This window comes from Pipistrellus hanaki, assembly GCF_964339955.1.
Source record: "Pipistrellus hanaki genome assembly, chromosome: 13".
Taxonomy (NCBI): domain Eukaryota; kingdom Metazoa; phylum Chordata; class Mammalia; order Chiroptera; family Vespertilionidae; genus Pipistrellus; species Pipistrellus hanaki.
Genome location: NC_140515.1, coordinates 30,014,417 through 30,031,685, shown reverse-complemented (window position 1 = coordinate 30,031,685; position 17,269 = coordinate 30,014,417).

Here is a 17,269-nt window from a genome sequence, read left to right as displayed (position 1 = left end):
ACCCAATCCCTGTTCCTCTCCTGATAGACAGCCATTGAGCTCACCGGATCTCAGAGGCTGAGGAAGAACAGCACGGGAAGGATGTGGGGGGTGCTACCCTCAGAGATCAGACTTGCATTTTCCTTGTGGGAATGAGGTGGGGGAAAGCGGGAGTTGTAATTAAGATAAAGGAGTACTATGCAGCCAGGAAAAGGAGAAGCACTCTTTGGAAGAGAGTAAAATGAAGAGCAGTGTTTATAACACGCACAGAAATAAAAAGGGAAGGATCTACATTTCCATTTGCTCAGGTATCTGGAAATTCTCTCCAGTGGAAAGACTGGTCTCCTCCAGACGGAAAAATCATGCGGCTGGGGGCAGGTGGGAGGCTGGCTTTTCACTGAATCCCCTTTTGTGCCTCTTGAAATTTGGAACCCTGGAAATGCGTCACCTATCCAAAAAGATAAGTTAAGGTGTTTAACTAAATACATGTTTACAATATTAAAAAGCATTCATACATCAGTAAAGGCTGACTCCCCAACCCTAAACCCCTGACCCGCCAATCAAGTCAGCCTATTTGCCTGGACACCTGCCCTCTGTCCTCCAGCTCAGAGAAGGAGAGGGTCTTGCTAGTCAACAGCAGAGTGATGTGAACATGGTGGTGAGCACAGAGCACGTTCCACCTCCATGAGTGTTGGGAGGAGAGAGTGGCCTCGGCCTCAGCCCTGGGTTTGTCAGTGTTTATCTGTGGGTCCTTGGCAAATCTCTTTGAGCCTCAGATGTGCAAACTGGGGATGATCATAATGTCCTAATAGGATCTGGTAAGGCTGGAGTCAAGTGCTGGAATTCCAGGCGTCTTGGTCTTTTCAAGGAAGCCACCTAAACGTCAACCTTCAGAAGTACCTCTTTTGTAAGGTAAGGGTATGATTTTTTGTATGACCTTAGATTTCTCACTACATTTTCGAGGTTGGTATAACTAGCCCCTTTTTACACAGTCCATCTGCTATACTTATTGCTTCTCCGTGCTCCTAAGACCCTCAGATGGGTTATATTCAAGCCCCATGTTAACCCTGAATTATTTATTAATCACTCAGTAAGTAGAGTTCAGGCCCAGGGTGTGGGGGTGAGAAAGGAGCAGATCGAGATGCAGACCCAAGCCTGCAGAGTGCTGACTCCAGAACTTGTCTGAACGGCTGTGAGCTTCTGACAGACAAGGCAGTGAGTCTCCCCCCCGGCAGAGTTGTAAATCACTCCTGTCTACACCCAGATCGATGGCTTCCATAACTGGGATACCCATTGCTCAGAGGATGACAGGACTGGGGTCTCTGATGGGAGACCCAGAGATAACAGCCTGGAGGTCAGGAGGCCCCAGCAGAGGAGGCCGGTCAGAAGGGCAGGGCACAGGCCCAGGACCTCTCCAGGGTCAGGAGAGGAGGATTCAAGGAGAGCAGTGCTCCGGTTACTCATCACTGTCTAACAGGGCACCCGAAACTTAAATGGCATAAAGCAACCATCTTATGATGGCTGGGAGTTCTGTGGGGCAGGAATTCAGGCAGGGAGGAGGGTTGTCTCAGCTCCATGATATCTGGGCCCCAAAAGAGTGGAAGATGGCGGGGGGAGGGAGCGGGGGAGTTGACATCACCTAGACTTCCTAGAGCACATGTGTCAAACACAAGGCCCGCGGGCCAAATCCAGCCTGCCAGGCCTTGCAATGTGGCCCGCACCGCGCTGTCATCACTGCACTCCGCTGTCAGTTTATGACATTGTCAGTTTATGACTGTTCAGTAAACCATTCGGCCCGCGATTTAGGCTGGATTTTAGATTTTGGCCCCTTCTCTGATTGAGTTCGACACCCCTATCCTAGAGGCTTCTTCACTCACTGTTACCTGAGCCAAGTTCAGATTCCAGCTCCACCACTGTATCCCCTTACTCAGTAGACATTTATTGAGAGCCTACTAGGTTTGTGTTACTGCCCTTTGGGCAGGAGTATATCAGTCACTTTGACAAAATTCTTGCTCTGATGCAGCTGACCTTCTCAGAAAACAGCTATTTGCTGTGTGTTTTCAGGAAGATCCCTGTACCTCTCTGAGTACAGTGGGGCTCATAAACCCAACTCCGCAGCATAGCTGTCCTGAGAGGAGATAAGGGGTCTGGGGTCTTTGGTGGAAGGCACCCCAGGTACCTAGAGCTGGAAGGAGCCTCAGTCCAATCCTCTTATCCTGCAGCTATTGACAAAGGCAGATGACAGAGGGACAGTGATTCATCCAAGGTCACTCAGTGATGTGGGGCAGAGCAAGAACTGGGGTCCAGGGCCCCCTCTTGTCCCTCTTTCCTCAAGATTGAGGCTTCCTGCCTGGTCGAGCAAGGGCGGAGGAAGGCCATCACATTCCAGGGTGAAGAGAAAGTCTATCTTCATCCTCACACCAGCCAGCCCATGAACGTGGAACCCAACTTCTCCCCGCTCATATCACCACCAAGTGGGCATTGGAGGAAACGTGCCCCAGCTCCCTTTTAGAAAGTGTCTGGACCAGAACCATGAGCTGGAGCTCCAGGCAGCTCAGCATTTGAGTTGCATGGAAACAACTTTTCTCTAAATATCAAGTCAGCCACAGCTGCTCAGGATAAAGGCCCAGCACAGCCTGGGGAAAGGTGAGGAGAGCATGCGGGGGGCCAGAATCGATGTTTCTTTCCTCATCTCCTGCAGTTCAGCTCTGGCCACAAAACTGCACATCTTACTCAGCAAAACAAAGAGCAGATCCCTGCCCACCCTTTGGTTAGAAGACCATTTAGTGGCCACGCTCTCAGAGGTCTCACCATTTCTTCAGGACAGGGGCTCACTAAAGGATGACTTTTTCAACCCACAGAGGACTCTCCTCCAAGAAGTCCTAAATTTATATGTATCTTTCTCCATTTTGGTGCATCTGTAGGCATGTTTTATGCCCTAAGATTGGGGCACCAGGCAACTAACTGTCTTGATTGTCTGACCCTTAATCCAGGTCAGTGTCCATGGGGTTAGGCTAAACATATCCAGAAAAATGTCACTAAATCAGAGCCCATAGTTGAGATGTGACCAGAAATGCCTAAAACCATCTCTGTTTTCCCCCTCACATTTGTACAGTTAGTTTGTTTTGTTTTGTTTTGTTGTTTAAACCAATCACGATCTCTTCAAAAAACAATAAGAAGGGGAAATATAATAGCCCATTTCATATTTAGCTAATGCATCAGAGGGCTGCCCAGGCACCCGAGACTTCAGGAATCAAGATCCTACCTAGACAGAAGGGAAGCTTGTCGAGATGAGCCCAACATTCTCCCCTTACTTAGGTCATTGGCTGATTCTTGGCACAGGTGAGAGGCGGAGAAGCCAAAGGAGCTCTAAGTAGTCTCATAGGGCTGATGAGACAAAATTTGAAGTCCAGGGCTAGCAAAGCCACCCAAACTTGAAGCTCCTGGAGAGAGGGGAGGTCCAGAGAAGTAAGCCTGACCCTCAGTACCAGTCACCGGTTCTCAGCCAAGCAAAAAGCGACTGAAGAGCAGATGGTGTCTTCTTCAACCTCACAGAACTTGGGAGACAAATTAAAGCTTGAAGCTCAGCAGGGAAGATAAGCTTTAGGAACTGTCTCGGGCTTTATTTGGGATCACTGGAGGCTCCTAGTGCAGAATTAAGGGGTGAACCGCAAGTAGATCAAGACTTACAAAAATTACAATTCAGACTTGAATCAGTATTCAGACCCTGAGTAGATCAAGGTGATAGAGCCTACCTCCAGCCATGTCTCAGGAAAGGGTAAGCCTCCTCTAGAGAGAGAAAATATCATGAAGGCCCTTCTTCAATTTTTCATGTACAGTATCTGGCATTCAATTAAAAAATTTTTTTACCAGTCATACCAATAAACAGAACCAAAATAAAAAATAAAAATCAATAGCAATGAACCCAAATGAACTCAGATATTAATGTTATCAAACACAGACTTTGAAAGAACTGTGACTAAACGTTCAAGAAAAATTAACAAGTGCAGAATTTTAACAGAGAACTGGAATCTGTAAGAAATAACCACCAGGAAATTTAAGAACAGAAAAATACAACCACTGAAGTGAAGAACTCAAAAGACGGGTTTACAGATAACTGGGTACCTGAAGAGAGGAGTTGTGGATTGGAAGATAAGCCAGTAGAAAATACACAGAACACATTTCCAGTATAGAGATCTGAAGTCCTAGAAAAGTGGGAGAAATAGAATGGAGCAGAAACAATAGTTCTGATAATGACTAGTAACAGTCCAAAATTGATAAAAAGACATCAAACCGCAGTTCTAATAAATGCTACCAGCTCTAAAAGAATAAATCTATGGAAAACTATACCTAAACCCCTAAGAATAAAATTGCTAAAAATTTTTCTAGAGGCAAAAATTATAGCTTTAAAACAGTCAAGGGCCGGGGGGGAGACACACATTACCTCAGAAAAATGATAGTAATAATGACAGCTCATTTATTTTTTCTTGTTTATAATACTTACCTCAGGATATGTTTACTGATTAGGGGGATGGGAGAAGAGAGAGAGAGAGAGAGAGAGAGAGAGAGAGAGAGAGAGAGAGAGAGAGAGAGAGAGAGGAGAGAGAGAGAGAGAGAAATATTGATGTGAGAGTGAAACATTGATCGGATGGCTCTTACACACCCCAGGGATGAAGCCCACAACCTGGGCATGTGTCCTGACTGAGAATTGTACCAGTAACTCTTCAGTGCATGGGATGATACCCAATCAACTGAGCCACACTGATCAGCGCTGGATGACATCTTTAAAGTGCTGAAAGAAAAACAACCAACCTAAAATTATGTACTCAGAGAAAGTATCCTTCAAAAGTGAAGGTTAAAAAAAAACAAAAAAAAAAAACAGACAACTGAGAGAAATGTTACCAACAGACCACACTATAAGAAATTCCACAGGTGGTTCTCCAAGAGGAAGGTAAATAATCCCAAGTGGAACTATGAATATGCAGAACGGAAAGAACGATAAACCTGGAGTAAAGTGAAATGAAACTTGATTGTACCCAAAAGCTATAAAAATGTCTTCCGGGGTTTAAAATATAAAGAGCATTAAAGTGCATAACAACAAAGGGAGAAGTATAAATGGAGTTAAAATAGTATAAGGTCTATAATCTGGTAAAAGCATTAACTTACACCAGAATCTCATAAACCAAAGACGTACGTTGCACTATTGTGGGCAACCATCCCATTATGAGGGGCCATCCTCACGGCCTCATCTCAGCCCAGTTACCTCCCACCAACCCCACCTCCAAACACCATTGCACTGCCGGTTAGGGCTTCTGCGTGTGAACTGTGGAGGGATACCAGTCAGCCCAGAGCAGCCACCTCCTGTGTCTTGGTGCAGGGCATTAAAGGTGAACAAGATGGACGAAGCTCACACTCTAGTGGGAAGCGGGGAAGAAAATGGGAGAAAAAGCTTTTAAATATATGAGATAATACGTGGTGAGGAGAAAACAAAAAGAGGCTGTGACCGAGACAAAGCAGAATCAACTTCAGGAGGCTTCTCAGAGGAGGTGGCCTTTTTTTTTTTTTTTTTTTTTTTTTTCATGAAAGTATTCGTTTATTTAAATTTTTAAATTATAGTTGACATTCAATATTACCTTAGTTCAGGTGTGCAACCTAGTGCTCAGATATTTATAGAACTTATGAAGTCATCCCCTGCATAAGGCTGTACCCTCCTAACAGCAGCCCATTATTACAACATTATTGACTATATTCCTTATGCTGTACTTTACATCCCAGTGATAATTTTATAACAGACAATTTTTACTTCTTAATCCCTTTACTTTTTCTTTTTTTTTTTTTCCCAATCAATCTTTATTGTTCATATTATTACAAAGGTTCCTCATTTCTTCCCCCCTCCACCAGGTTCCCACCCCACCCTTCGCCCCCTCCCCATCCCCCATTGTCCTCATCCATAGGTGCACAGTTTATGTTCAGTCTCTTCCTCCCTCCCTTTGCACGATAGTAAATCCCTTTTCAGATAGTAAATCAGTTACTTAGCATTTTCTCATATCAACAATACCTCCACATGCCCAATGATACACCTCACACAAAAGACACCTCCAAATAGGTCAACCAGCCTCATCCAGGCCCCACCCAAGGCACTCACAGATCAACACCCCAGCGCTACAATAACTCAACACATCCAGATCTAAGCCTTCATCACTTGATTCAGCAGACCCTCAAGTTCCCGCAAAAGTTTCCAGCCATGTCTGAGAGGCAGCCGTGGGGCAGGGGCAGGCGAGGAGCGAGCTGCTCCGGGCCTGGCCTCTGTTGCTCTGGTTCATTCCACAACCAGCTGCTCTGGGTCTGGTCACTGCCACTCCCGACCTAGCTGCTCTGGACTTGGCTGTTGCTGCTACAGGCCTGGCCACACCCGACCCGGCTGCTCTGGGCCCGGTTTCTCCGGGCCCGGCCGCTCCGGGCCTGGCCGCTCCCAGCCTGTCAGCCACTGCTTCGGGCCTGGCCGCACCAGACCCGGCTGCTCCGGGACTGGCCGCTCCCAGCCTGGCAGCCACTGCTCCTGGCCTGGCTGCACAAGACCCGGCTGCTCCGGGCCTGGCCGCTCCCAGCCTGGCAGCCACTGCTCCGGGCCTGGCCACCCCCAGCCTGGCAGCCGCTGCTCCGGGCCTGGCCGCACCAGACCCGGCTACTCCGGGCCTGGCCGCTCCCAGCCTGGCAGCCGCTGAGGAGGTGGCCTTTAAGCTGAGACTTAAGTGGCAAACAGATAGTGGTCAGAAGTGAAGCTGAGAAAAATGGCAAAGCCTGTCATAACCAGTTTGGCTCAGTGGATAGAGTGTCGGCCTGCAGAATGAAAGGTCCCAGGTTCGATTCCGGTCATGGGCATGTACCTTGGTTGCAGGCACATCCTCAATAGGAGGTGAGCAGGAGGCAGCTGGTCAATGTTTCTAACTCTCTATTCCTCTCTCTTCCTCTCTGTAAAAAAAAAAAAAAAAAAAAAAATCAATAAAATATATTTTTTAAAAAGAAAAGAAAAATGGCAAAGCCTTATCCCCATAAAGTTTGGATTTTATTCAAAAGGCACAGGAAGCCACGGAGGGGCTTACCCAGGGGAGAGACATGGTCAGATTTACATTTCTAAAAATTCTTTTGGGATTCTGGGTGTGGAATGGCCCGAAAGGGTCTATTCTGCAAGAGAATAGGGGAGGGGGTGAACTGGGGTGAAAGGAAGTTAGAGGCAGGCAGGGGTCTAGAGTTGAGGTGGTGGTGGTCTGGGACAAAGCAGTGGCAATGGGGATGCAAAGAAGGTGAGGGGGGTGACACCATCCGGTCCTAAGGTCCTAATTCTTTGCCCCTCCTGTAGCCTCACCCCCTGTCATTTATTTATTTATTTTTTTAAATATATTTTATTGATTTTTTACAGAGAGAGGGACAGAGAGTTAGAAACATCGATGAGAGAGAATCATCGGTCAGCTGCCTCTTGCACACCCCCTACTGGGGATGTGCCCGCAATCAAGGTACAAGCCCTTGACCAGAATCAAACCTGGGACCTTTCAGTCCGCAGACCGAAGCTCTATCCATTGAGCCAAGCCGGTTTCGGCCTCACCCTCTGTCATTTACATTTTCAGCACCCCGCCGCTCTGTCACCCTGGGCTTGGCCACATGGGATGACCAATGGGCTGTCAGCAGAGGTGACACCAGCAGGGGCCAAAATGGGTCCGTGCCCTTGTGGGGTGCTCACCCAGTTCCTCTGCCATCCCCATCCTTTGGGCTGGCCTGGCAAAGGCTGAGAGACATGTGGTGTTTCCCCAGGCTGAGGGTGACCTAGATCCACGGCCAGCTAGCAACCCCCAGACATATGCGTGTCAAGATCAGCAGAGCCGCTTAGCCTACCCCCGGCTGATCCTAGACACGCGTGAATAAACACGTATTGTCAAATGCTAGCGTTGTGTGCACAGAGTCCATACCTGTTTGTTATGCAGCAGTGTTGTTTGACTGGATAGCTGATATAGGAGGCAGAGCTGCTTTAGCGGCAGAGCCAGCGGGGAGGGGCTGATAGTCTGCATTGCAAATAAGAGTGGGGGTGAGGAGGAGCCAAGGAGAATGCCCAGGTTTCTGGGCAGATGGTGTGCCCTAAATCAAGGAAGAAGAAGAAGAAGGGCTGGGAGGCTAGCTAGGGAACAGGATAAGATACAGTGTCCCATTTTATTTGCTCAGAATCACCAAGGCGTCAGGAGGACTATTGAAGAAGGCAGGGACCTGGTGACAGTGATGAAGGGCATGTCCAGATGCTTTTCCTGCCATAGGGATTCCCAGAGGTTGAACTAAAGCAGGTGTTGTTTTTTTTGTTTGTTTATTTGTTTTGTTTTTGTTTTTTTTGTTTGTTTGTTGTTGTTTTTTTGTCTATTCTGTTCCCAGAAAGAAACAGACCGTTTCCCCCTTTCCAGTTGCTAGGACACTAATCTGTTTGAGAGAGGCATAGGGACATCTGGCTGGCGGAACAGTGCTTCTGGGAATTTCCTTTGTATCTGTGGTCGCAATTGCTTCTCCCGGTTCTCCCGCAAGGAAGGGGCCGTTCCCATGGGCCACGTGGGCCGCAGCGAGGAGAGCAGACAAGGCGGGAAAGGGCACCCTCAGCACTGACCAGATGCCAGGACCGGGCTAGACACTTCCAGGGGTGTGTGTGGGTGTCATTGTTTACCCCAGAGGGGCCAGCGCTCAGAGAGAAAGGGAACCACGTTAGCTTTATCCTGCTTTCTCTTTTTTTCAAAGACATATTCGTTTTGTGTGTTATTATCTGTCTCCCTCACTAGAACATAAGCTCCCCGAGGCTGCTGATCCTCTGCTTGCTCACTCCTGTATCCCTGGCGCATAGACAGTGTCTGACATGTAGTGATAGCAGTACCCACCATCTGAGCCGTGTTTACCAGCGGGGGGAGCACTTTTGTGAGTTTTTTGTTTTGTTTGTTTTTTTAGGTGTACTAGTTCTTCTAGATTTTAAAATGACCCCAGAAATGGGTATTCCTTTTGTCCCCAGTTAGAGGTGAGGAAGTTGAGACACAAAGAGGTGAAATAGTTTGCACAAGGAAGCAGGAGAACTTGGAATCCCAGGCGGTCTAGCCCCAGAAGCCGTGCCCAGAGAGGTAAGATGATTTGTTGAATAAGCCAATGAGCTTGTCCCAGGTCACACAGGGAAACTGGGGTCAGCACGCCGCTCCTGGGATGCTCTGTTACCCTCCCTTGCACACACACCGCTGCAGGCTTCCGCCACGATCTTCTTCACAGGTGTGAGCTTCCAGCATGGTGGGAACTGCTCAGAACCACCTAAGTGCAAGGTCACAGGCTTCCCTCTTAAGCCACTAGCATCTTGCCAGGCTCCAGCACCTTCGCCACCTCAGATGGAGTGGGCAAGTGCCTGTAGGGTGAGCTGAGAGACGCCTCGGGGCACGGATGGTGACCTTCAGCGGCTCTCCTGAGCAACAGTCGTCACTGGGTACTTACTGATCAGGACAGCCAGACCCCCTCGACCCTGGGCCCTTGTCTGAACCCCACTGACCTTATCACTTATCATTGCCTCTTCTGTCCCCTTCCTCAATCCGGAAAACTCTTTCTTTTCCGAGGCCCACGTCACCTGGTCTTCATCTGTTTTTCCCAGATCTATTGACGAGAACATGAACCTGTGCTCTGACTCAGGGTTTTACTTTTTGAAACCCAAAAGGCCAGACTCAGAAAAATCAAAATAGCATTTGAAACTTATCAAACTTGGCCTTGGAATCCAAAGCTTCTGGCATTAGAAATTCAAAACTCTTTAACGTTTCAAGCTAAAAAGTCTTAGCTTTTGAAACTCTTGGCGTTTGAAATAAAAAATGTCTAGACTTTTAAAATTCAAAACTCTGTGGTGTGTGTATGTGTGTGTGTGTTCACATCTATGGGGTGGAACATCAATAATATTTGTGGGTGAAGGGCCAACAAAATCCTTTCTCCTCTTAAGAACAGATTAAACCTTGGCTCAACGTGCTGTCTCGGTCAATCCTAGAAGCCAGATAAAGGTGGAATGTCATTGCGTTGCCAGGCAACATGACTTGTGTTAAAAATGAGTCTTGATTGGTGAATTGATCTAGACTGGAAGACCCATGAATGAATTATAAACGCCTGTTGGGAACACCATACTGTTGAGCTTTCCTCTCTGCAAAGACTTGTGACAGGAGAGGGCGGTGTCCCTTGGGGGGACCTGGAAGCTTTGCATATGGAGCTGCTGTTACAGAGGCCTTGGCTCCTCAGGCATGAGTCTTTGAGGCCCATGCTTGCCCAGTGAGGACCTCGTCTCCTGGGCCTAAGTTGTCACCTGGGCTCAAATGTGAGTAGCTCCTGAGTTGCTGTGGGAACTCCCAGATGTGGGAGAAGCCTGGTGCGGCCCTCAGGCAGGCTGTTTATTGGACTGTGTCCTGAGGGACACATGTGGTCAGGTGTGAACTTCATTTTCTAGTTGAACCCCTGGTGGCCTTCCCCCATTAGCTCTCATCTCTATTGCAATTACAGTTATGGAAGCACTTGGAATATAAAACTTAGCTTACCCTAACCGGTTTGGCTCAGTGGATGGAGCGTTGGCCTGCAACTCAAGGGTTGCAGGTTCGATTCTGGTCAAGGGCATGTACCTTGGTTGCCGGCACATCCCTGGTAGGGAGTGTGCGGGAGGCGGCTGCTGGATGTTTCTCTCTCATTGATGTTTCTAACTCTGTATCCCTCTCCCTTCCTCTCTTTAAAAAAATCAATAAAATATATATTTTTAAAAAACTTATCTTGATGCAACATCTAAAAGGAGGGGAAAGCAGAGTTTGCTGCGTGCCCAGGACTTCTACATGCCATCTTATAACACTCTCCATTTTATAGATGAGGGGACTGAGGCTCCCAGAGGCCATCTTATAACACTCTCCATTTTATAGATGAGGAGACTGAGGCTCCCAGAGGCCATCTTATAACACTCTTCATTTTATAGATGAGGAGACTGAGGATCCCAGAGGCAAAGAGACTTGCTGAAGGTCATGCAGAAAGAACTGGTGTCTGTGAAATATCAAGAACTGGCTCAACTACTAGTTCTATTGGGTATGAGCTGGCAGACTTTGTGGGCTACTCTGAACCCCAGTTTCTTTTCTGAATAAGTGAGTGTAACTACCGTACATGGAGGCTGTGAGGCTTGAGATAGTCCACTTTCAGATGTCAGGTGCTAAAGGAGATTCAAAATCTCCTTCTCTCTGCCCTGTCTGCTGCCAACCCACCCCAGAGATTATACCACCTGACAGCAGTTTCTAGTTGGGCACAGATATTCCTTCCCAGTTCTGCAGAGCTGCATTGCTGTCATTCCCAGGGTGCAGCTAGGAAAGAGGTTCTGGCCATGTCAATAGCCACATCTGATTCAAAATTGGGAGCTTGATTGCCATCATTCCAGAATCACCTCTGGCAAATGTGAGTAAACACAGCTGTTGTTAAAGCAGTTGGAATGGGTCCATTCATTCCATAAATATTTGATGAACACCTAATATGCATGGGGCATTATGAACACAATTATCTGTGAGCACACATAATCCTTGCCCTTAGCATTTCCGTGAAGTTGGGGAGATAGGCATTAACAAAGAAACTATTAAAATTAATATATAGTTTTAAATTTTTTATTTTTTAAAAAAATATATCTTATTGATTTTTTACAGAGAGGAAGAGAGAGGGATGGAGAGTTAGAAATATCGATGAGAGAGAATCATCGATCAGTTGCCTCTTGCATATCCCCTACTGGGAATGTGCCCGCAACCAATGTACATGCCCTTGACCGGAATCGAACCCAGGACCCTTCAGTCTGCAGACTGACGCTCTACCACTGAGTCAAACCGGTTTCGGCTAAATTTTTTATTTTTAATCCTTACTGAGGATATGCTTAGAGAGGGGGAAAGGGAGAAAGAGAGAGAGCATTGTGAGAGAGAAACATTAATTGGTTAAACATCCATGGGTATTCTGATGGGGAGATTAAACCCAGGTATATGCACTGACCAGGAATCAAATCCATAACTTTTCAGGACGATGCTCAACCCACTGAGCCCATATGGCTGGGTGAAATTAATATGTAGTTTTTAAAAGCCAGCAAATGTTGCAAAGGAAAATGGCAGGGTGCTATGAAACGTTGTAACATATGGTCTGTTGTAAACTGCCAAATGCCCTCATTTTCTCACTTTTGCCTTCCATCAGTCCATGTGATTCAGGTGGGGATGAGTTTAGAGTAGGCACATGATCCTGGCCAATCAGAGCATTCCACTCCTTGACATTTCAATGATTGGTCAAAGATATACACATGACTTACAGTAAGTCTGGCCAATGAGATTCAACTCTGGGACTTTTAGAGGGATAGTTGGGAAAAGAAAGTTCTTTTTCTGTTGGATTTTCTAAACAAGGGGGACAGAAATTGGGGTCTACCATGGAGACTCCCGGGAGAGCCTACTTCAGCCTGCAGTCCCCAAGAGGAAGGCTGAGAAATTGGTCACAGCCAGCTTCCTGATACTGCCATCTGAGACCCTGGATCCAGTGATACCTGATGCCATTTCACCCTGGACTTTTCTCCCCTCTCATCCAAGAGTCACCCTTTTTTGGCTTATGTCAGTTTAAGTTTGTTTTTCTACCACTTGCAATTGAGAGCTCTCCCTAATACAGGACTGACAAGTCTTGGAAGGCGTGCCTGAGAAGTGACATTCACACTGAGTGCTGAAGGACAAGTGAGAGTGAACTAGGCGAGGAGGCCAAATCTGAAGTCAGCAGTTTTAAGGCTTGAAAACCTTGATAATTCAAGAAAGGGGAGGGGCTTTCGTCCTGGGTAGGCAGAAAAAGGATTAATGAAGCGAGAGCATCATGGCGAAAGGGCAAGTCACAAATCACACTGAATGCTTCGATCATTCCTGACTTTCATTTCAATGAACAGAAAGCTCTATTTACTTTCGATAAGACCTTTATTAGAATGAGCTCCCTTTGCAGACAGAATGATGCCCTTCCCTGCACTGGCCATTCACAAGAGGGCAAGGCCCAAGCCTGCCTTCAGAAACACCTCTGCTTCTGGCTTTGAGGCAGAAGTTTTTCATTTTTTTCCTAAGGGGAAGGGGGAATTAAAACAAAAAGTGATGCCCGGATGGTGTGGCTCAGTGGTTGAGCATTGACCCAGGAGCCAAGAGATCTTGGATTAGATTCCCAGTCAGGGCCCATACTGGGACTGCAGACTCAATTTCCAGTAGGGGATGTGCAGGAGGCAGCCAGTCCATGATTCTCTTTCACCATTGATGTTCCTATCTCTCTCTCCCTCTTCCATCCTCTCTGAAATCAATAAAAATATCAATAAAATATATTTTAAAAAAACAAGAACAGACTGAAAATGGGGCCCATTTATAATGCAAGTAAGCATTTCTTAATTTACCAAATGTATAACATTGTGTAGTTTTGTGTTTCAGACTTTCTTAAATTTTAAGTGTTTTTTCCCCCATTATGAAAGTAATTTAACCACATTGTGGGATATGAAGAAAATAAAAAGATAACTCTTTCCAATTCGCTCATTTCAACCCAACCAAAGCTAGTGTTTTGTGTTTTATTTAGCTGCTTCAATGCAGTGCATAGTCACGTGCTTTTAAAACTTGGATGTGCCTAAGGACCACCTGGGGATTTGTTAAATGCAGATTCTGAGTCAGTAGGTCTGGGGTGGGGCCTGGGATTCTGCATTTCTGATAAGCCCTTGAATGAGGCTAGTGCTGTCTCAGACCATGCACTGAATCATGCAAGCTGAGGTCAACTCTATGCTGTGTGGCCTTAGGCAACCCAGTCAGCATGTTTGCCCTAGTTCATGAGTCCTGGTTCTCAGGGGTCTCCCATTGACCCCCAGACAGAATTAAAGGGACAGGCAGTAGGAGGTGTCCAAGGCATCAATGTCTAAGCACTGCTTAGATGCTGCTGCTGATGGTGATGCTGCTGATTACTACTGTCAGGTGATTAGTTTATTCAGGTACATCAGGATCTCAGCTTTGACAGGTTCACTGGTGTGTTCCCAGCTGAAATCTTAGCGTATTTGCTTGGGTGGGGGCTCCTTTCTACAAGAGATACTCATGAAGTCTCTTCAGCTTTAGTGAGGCTTGACCCACCTTCCCTTCTGCTTACCACACTCAGGCAGCTGGCCTTCCACAGCAGAAAAGCCTTGTAGCCTGGCATTCAACAGTCCATGACCCGGCCCGTCCTAACATCCCTGCCTCATTTTCTCATGTCCCATACTCCAGGCATGAATGACTCCCAAGTCTTCCCTCTGTGCCTTTGCCATGTTACTTCCTCGGCCTCAAAGGCCCTTCCCTGCCTTGATCATTGAAGAACTAACATCCACCCACCCCTCAAACCGGAGATAAGAGCTCCTCTTCTTCAGAAGTCTTGTAGACCCTTTCTGGAACAGCTGACCTCTTGCCCCGTGCCTCCTTTGTAATTTGTACAGGCCCTGCATGGGCATGACTCTTGGTGGTAGATGGCTTAGGAAACAAGAGCGAGGAGGACTCTTTGGTTAGTGTAATGGAAAAGTCCTGATGGTAGAGCTGGCTTTGGACACAGCTGAGACAAAGGGTTAAACCGTGCCACTGCAACTCTGTCTCTAGCTGTTGATTGGCTCTGCCTCCTTTGTGTGGGCTTCTCTCTCGGGCAACCACCAGAAGCTTCTGGAAGTTCCACATTTTACCCTTCTACATTTTCGTTCAAGCCAAAGTAGCCACTTTCTCAGCAGCTATGCAAAAGTCCCAGAATTGAGTCTCATTGGTCTTCTGTGGGTCACAGGCTGATCCTTGAACCAATCACTGTGGCCGGGGGTCAGCAGCTCTGTCTGGCCCAGCCTGAGTCACATGGCCACCTCTGGAGCCAGAGGAACTAGAGTGGGGAAGGGCAGCTTCTGGAAGGAGTTTAGGGTCCTGGAACCCCAGGCTACAGGAGGGCCAGGCAGTGAAAACCCGTAAGTGCCTACCACCAATGTCTCTTGAAGCACTTTTCAAACTGTATTATTTTATTTGCTTTTATGACTCTCATCCAGCTAGGAGGGAACAGGTCCCTACTAATATGGAGTTTCAGAACATCCTTCCAGCCCAAGGGAAGAGGAGTTGAATAAATCGCCCTTAAATTGTACTTTTTAGGCATTTCCTTGCCATCTGACCCACATAGCATGTAAATCACAACAGAGCCTGACAACGATTTTTGTGACATTTATATTAAGGTGATGCTTCCTGACGCTTTTAAAATCACAAACCAAGTCTTTGCTCAGTGCCTGTGTCCACACAGGGCGAGTCCATGTGTCTCTCACGGATCCCTCCCAGGCTGGGAAGGAGGGCTCCTTCCTTGATGCGAGAGAGAACGAAATGAAGCCCAGAAGCCTTAAGAAGCTTATTTGAGGAGACACAGCTGGCCGGCCCGTGGCATCGCCGAGCGTTAATCCCAGGCAGGCTGACTTTCTGAGACTTTCTGGTGGTTTGCTGAAGGCGTCCTCGATTCAGGAAGACAGAGAGGGAAGGGTTTTGGAATCATGTCTGGGGCTCTTTGAAAGTATTCCTCGGCTTTAGTTCTGGGCTCCTCGGAGGCAGGCTCCGAGACGAGGATTCAAGCGGATGCATTTTACCTGGGAGGGGTGTCCGCTGAGAGAGTGCCCACGTGAGACAGAGAAGGAAGGCAGCAGGGAAGAGAGCTCTGGACGCAGACACGGCTGTGGGCTCCTGAAGTAGAGTGCTGTGGAGGCTGCTGCGGGGCAGGGAGGAATGTAGCTCAGAGCTGACCTCCCTGAGAGGTGAAGGAGCTGGCACGTTTGTATCCCAGCTCCTTCCAGTCATTGGTGTGGCTGCTCCCGGGAGGCGGTCTTGTGCCAGCGCATTCAGCAACGAGGAAAAGGCCTCCGGCACCAGGGGTGTGGGCAGAAGCAGGCCAGAGACCTCACACAGGGGCTGACAGAGGCTGCGGTGAGTGACCCTTGTGCTCCCAAGCTGGGAACCACTCTTTATAGGAAAACAGGCCAACGTATTTGGAATTGGGGCCAGCCCAGATTGTTAAGGGTGGAGCACGCCAGGTGCCTCATCCTTGGAACCTGAGGCTGCCAGAGGCAGATGTGGCCCGCTGGGCCCGTGTTTGCCTGGATTTCCTTCTATTTGCTTTCCCGTCACTCTTCAGCTGCTTCCATGAATTTTTACAAATGTCACACAAAGATGCTCATGAAGAATATGCCGAGGATGGAAAGTGCAGAGGCTGGGGTTTGGTAAACAATGCCGCTTAATTATTTTTCATTCCTTCTAAGAAAATAATGATAAAAGATTTCAGATGTACAAAGTGGAGGGGGGGAAAAATAACATAGTGAATACCCAAGTACCCATTCCCATGCTTCAGCAGCAGGCCATTTCCAGCTGATTCCATCTTTTCAGGAGGCGCATCCCTTAAGTGTGAGGTGTGGAGGCCACGCTGCCCCTTCACAGCTGTGTGCCCTGGAACCTCAGTCTCCTTATCCGTGAAATGCGGGCGTGATGCTAGCACCTACTTTTTGCAGTTGGCAACACCAGTGAAAAGAGAACGTCTGTTTCCCAGTAACTCCAGCTCAAGTCTCAGGCTTGTCTCTCCCTGGACCAACTTGGGTCATGCGCCCATCCTTCAACCAATGACTGTGGCGATGGCAATGGAGTTTGCTGATTGGCTAGGCCTGGGTCACATCTCCATCCTTAGAACTAGATGTGGGGGTCAGCTCCTCCCTCACTGTGTAGTCTGAAAGTGAAGGAGTAGTGGCTCCCCACAATGAAGTGGGGTGCTATCACCAGAAGGGAGAATGGACACAGGGTAGACAGAGGCCTCAGGTATCCACTAGACCAGTGGTCGCCAACCTTTCGAACCTCAGACCACCAGTGGTCTGCGGACTACCAGTTGGCGACCGCTGCACTAGACCCCTTGGCCCCAGCAAGACAACCACTGTTTCATCTCATTTATGACAATGTGGTAGATCCATGACTGAGGATGTGCCCCACGTGAGGATAGCGAGATTGAAGAGCTAGCCACCTAATGATGCAGGGGAAGAATAAACAAAAGCCTTCGTAAAACTCACTCTGGCTTGGTGTCCAAAATGGAAGGTGAGAAGTAAACAACCTGCATTGATCATTTGTGCAAAGAGAAATCCAATTCCTTTAGGATAAAGTACTTCTCACAGCAATGAGTCTCCCCAAAATTTGTAAGACTTGGGGCTTGATTTGGATTTCCTGTTTCCTCTAAATTACCAGGAAGA